The sequence below is a fragment of the Lineus longissimus genome, chromosome 18 (genome assembly GCF_910592395.1).
Source record: "Lineus longissimus chromosome 18, tnLinLong1.2, whole genome shotgun sequence".
In the NCBI taxonomy this organism is placed as follows: domain Eukaryota; kingdom Metazoa; phylum Nemertea; class Pilidiophora; order Heteronemertea; family Lineidae; genus Lineus; species Lineus longissimus.
In genome coordinates, this window is record NC_088325.1 from 6,987,946 (window position 1) to 6,992,470 (window position 4,525).

The following is a 4,525-nucleotide window of genomic DNA, read 5'->3' on the forward strand; positions in this document are numbered from 1 at the left end:
TCTGGCATTCATCTCATTTATCTAAATTTTGTCTTGAACAGCCGCAATTTTTTATGATCTCATAAAACCTTTTCATGTTGCATTATCAAACTCGCACAGTGCCGAAATTTAAATATAGGCATTATGCGATTGCGACATCTGTCCTAAACAAAAAGAACTAGAATGCTATTCTATCTTTTGTATTCCTTCCAATAATTAGAGCTTCTTCTAATAGGCTTTCTTCTTTATGAAAGTACATGTACATTCGATGGAAAGATATCTTTCACATTACTTTAATCTACAAGTATGATAAAGCTTCAGAGAAAATTATATCATTTGCGTATCTACAAGTACTTGGTATGGTCAGATATTCACCAACTAGAGGGTAAAAACCTATCGTTGGAATAGCCCAATTAAATTAATGGCGGAGAATAGAAACCGGTTTACAATGAAATATTAATTCTGGTGAGTGTTTTGCTTAGTTTTTGTCTGTATTTTTCCTTGGTCTCTAATCATATCATATTTGATACACGTTTAGAAGCTTTATTTGAATGAGCCCCATATTTTGAGTGAACAAATTTGGAAAGAAAATGTGACTTCCGTGAAGGACGATGATTCGAGGGACTATCTTTCCGTTTACACCACCACCCATGACCCATGTATCGAAAATGGGACAACACCGGTGATTATTTGCAATGCATTTTCTATTAAACTTAAAAATCTGCCAAAAATAGGAAACCGTGTTTTTTTACAAACCGCCACAAGGGGTTAATATCCAAGGTCTGGGACATCCCTCACTGCAATGGCGTATAGGGTTCACCACGAAAATCTAGAGAAAATCCTATTTTTGTAAAACAGTTCTCAGATTCTCACTTTCCAAGCTGCTTGTCTCCAGAAATGAAGCCCTTACTGGTGCTGCCCTCCTGAAAATACCCGGGGGACCATAGAACTGAAATCAATATTTTATGAAAGATTGAATACTACTCTATAATTCAAATCAATATTTATCTTGATTACCTTGGTATTAACCCACGCCATCCCAGGGTCAACTTTTTGTTTTTATTCTTCAATAATTTGACGCCCATACCGATGTAGGTGTCACTGGTGTTGTGCCTAATAGGAAGGGGTTAATAGCGGATGGGTTAAAAGTGGGCATATTCTGAAAGGGTTAGACCTCCCATCCAACAGGCATAGGGAAGAAATTTGATCAAGGCCCTGCATGGCCTATGAGATCAAATTGTCTATTGTACTTACCATTGCAACTTCAAACGGAGTTCACAGGGCGGTCCCTTATATTCAACAGGTGCTGTCTTCAACAAACACAGGGTTAAAGCAATCAATCACTATCAGTCAATGACTCTGAGAGGCCCTCTTCTGAAATACAAGAATGAAATCATTACACATGCAGTTTGTCACATTAATTCATTGCATAACATGGCCACACCCATATATGGGCGGTACCCGCCTAATATTACGTAATCGTACGCAATAGCCGGGGACCCTTTTTCTGCAAATTTTAGTATTTTTGATTTCAAGGATCCTACCCTTCAAGATGCATCAAAAAGTTTAGTAGGCCATCTCAAGATGCAAAACATATCAAGCGTCAAAGATGTTGTCACCCCACAAGGAGTTCATCCAGCAACAGGCAGAAGGTTAAGAGGACAATAGAAATCATTGTTTATTGATGCTTCATGACAGTTTGATGACAGAGAAATGAATTAATTATGTTAGATATTAGTTACAAACAGGTGTCCAGGTGTCCAGATTAAATTTTTTTTAAATCCCCCATCTTTCTCACAGGTTATTGGCCGAAGTTAAGAAGAATCAGTATGTGTTGGGGCTACCAAGCCAGCAGGATGGTGCTCACTAGGCGGCGTCGCTATGACTGTCAAAAACCAGGGATTACTAAACGAAGGGATACATTTTTCAAAAAGGGACACGTTCCGTACAAGTCCAAAGTGGATTTTCGAGCCTCGGACCCTGGGGAGTGGTTACGTCTTCCACTGGATCTTTACAATCAAGTGACTACAAAGGGACCGGGTGGTACAAGGATTGTTCCGGACATTCACAACAGGCCTTCAGGTAGGACCAGACTTTTGAGACCCATTAAGCCGCCATCAGATCAAGATGTACAAAATCATTTCGAACCCTCATCATATAACCCTTCATGTAGCATGACCGATGAGAACTATGTAATCTCTGTAGAAAAAATGATGGACTTAATGAACTCTGTAGCTGTGTCACACAATATGACAGGTTGTGTTCGTCCGGAGTTTCAATATGAAGATAAAGTAAAAAAGGGTCTTTGCGTGACCGTGAGGGTCAAATGCAAAAATTGCAAGTACATTTCTGACAAAAATAAGTTGTATTCAGAGTTGGCATCGGCTAAGGCAGGGGGTAAAAGTGCCATACCCAACATTTCCTTACAGTGCGCACTGTTGGATTCATCAATAGGAAACTTCAAGGGGAGCCAGATCCTGAACACAATAGGTTTGCCGACGCCCTGTCTGAGTAGCATGCAGGAACAAGCAAACCGGGTGGGGAAAAAGATTGTTGAACTCAATGTGGAAGACATGGCCAATATCAGAGGTTCCTTGAGAGAGGTTAATCGACTGAGGGGTCAGGAAGACGTGAATGCATTCACAGCTTCAATGGACGGTCGTTACAACAGCCAACGAATCACCACAAGGGGCAAACTTGGCCAGGCTGCATCCCAGGTTGTAGAAATAGCCACAGAAAATTTAACCGATTCGAAGAAAGTTATTGATGTTGCATTTTTCAATAAGCTATGCTGGAGGGGTGCATACTGCCGTGCACGTGGGTTACCTATTCATTGTGGGAGCGCTCCCCCAAAGTCAAATTCTAAGTCAAGTAAGGCGAGTAGGCCTACCACAAGGAGTTCTGCTAGGGAGTCAAATGAGGGAGCCGAACAGTTTCATAAGAATTGCACTGCAAATTTTCCAGAGGTACTCCCTTTTTCTGAATATGAGTTGGCCAGAACTATCACTGCAAACCTTGCCAAGGAGGGCATTCATCTTGAATATGTCTGCACAGATGGGGACAGTTCTGCTTATCGTGGTGTCAGGGATGCAACAGATATGATTTTTGGGACCCTGTTCAATGTAAAGCCTCAAACAGACTCTATTCATTTAGGCCAGGCAATGTTTCGTGCTGGTTTAAAGACTGATTTCAGTAAGAATTGTTTTCCTGGGAGAACAGCAGATGATCGAAAAACATTTCAAAAACTGTTTATGTTAGATGTAAAGTCACGCTCCAGCAGGGCATTGAAACTACTCAGGAATGATGTGGGTGGGGACGTGGTGAAAATGTCAAAGAAACTGGTACCCTTGGTGCAATGTTTGATCGATTGCTACTCAGGTGATTGCTCCAAATGTAGAAATAACAAATACAACCTGTGCAGCGGTGGAATCACCAATTCTTGGAGGAAGAAATCAGAATACTTTAAGGCCTATGGTAAAAAGTCCCTTGACATTTCATTCAATGAAACTGACAGAAAGCTGCTCCAAATCCTGTTAGAAGTTCGCCTTGGGGAATCTGCATTGGAGTCTTTGAAAACAGGGGTTACAACTAACAAACCTGAAGCCACAAACCGTGGCATTTCAAGCAGCCTACCCAAGAATATTACTTTCTCCAGAAATGCATTGCCAAGGGTACACAGTGGGGACAACACCGGTGATTATTTGCAATGCATTTTCTATTAAACTTAAAAATCTGCCAAAAATAGGAAACCGTGTTTTTTTACAAACCGCCACAAGGGGTTAATATCCAAGGTCTGGGACATCCCTCACTGCAATGGCGTATAGGGTTCACCACGAAAATCTAGAGAAAATCCTATTTTTGTAAAACAGTTCTCAGATTCTCACTTTCCAAGCTGCTTGTCTCCAGAAATGAAGCCCTTACTGGTGCTGCCCTCCTGAAAATACCCGGGGGACCATAGAACTGAAATCAATATTTTATGAAAGATTGAATACTACTCTATAATTCAAATCAATATTTATCTTGATTACCTTGGTATTAACCCACGCCATCCCAGGGTCAACTTTTTGTTTTTATTCTTCAATAATTTGACGCCCATACCGATGTAGGTGTCACTGGTGTTGTGCCAAATGGTATAGGCCAGTTTTAACTTTCAGTTACAGTGCTGTCCGAATTGCAACCAAACGTCCCTAAATGTGCGTCATTGGACACGTCAGTGGCACTTCCCAGCACGTAGGTCGCATGTAACTCGAGCGCAGGTTGCGCGTAATAGACGCAAACCAAAGGGCTGTATCAAAACAGCAAAATGACGAAATGGCGAAATGACGAAACGAAATGATCGTTTAGTTGTGCGTGTATCCACTAGGTAGAATACATCCAGTCAGTCCCAGGAGTCCTGTCAGGGCCGTGAGAGAGAGAAGTTCAGGCGAAGCATAGGGACCTACCGGCATGCAGGAATATGGGAAAAATCCCCACTCTTAGATTAAAAAATTGAAAACACAGAGGATTGTATTACTTGGCTATATTTTCAAATGACCCATATTCATTA

The 4,525-nt window shown here is 41.2% G+C and overlaps 1 long non-coding RNA gene across 1 annotated transcript; it reads right to left on the reverse strand.

Annotated features, from left to right (window-relative positions):
* Positions 1-654: 654 nt before the first annotated feature.
* Positions 655-3,989, reverse strand: LOC135502457 (uncharacterized). The gene is made up of 3 exons (XR_010449771.1): positions 3,747-3,989; positions 1,234-1,353; positions 655-928 (listed from the first exon to the last, which is right to left on the reverse strand). It is a non-coding gene; the product is annotated as an uncharacterized LOC135502457 (long non-coding RNA).
* Positions 3,990-4,525: the final 536 nt, after the last annotated feature.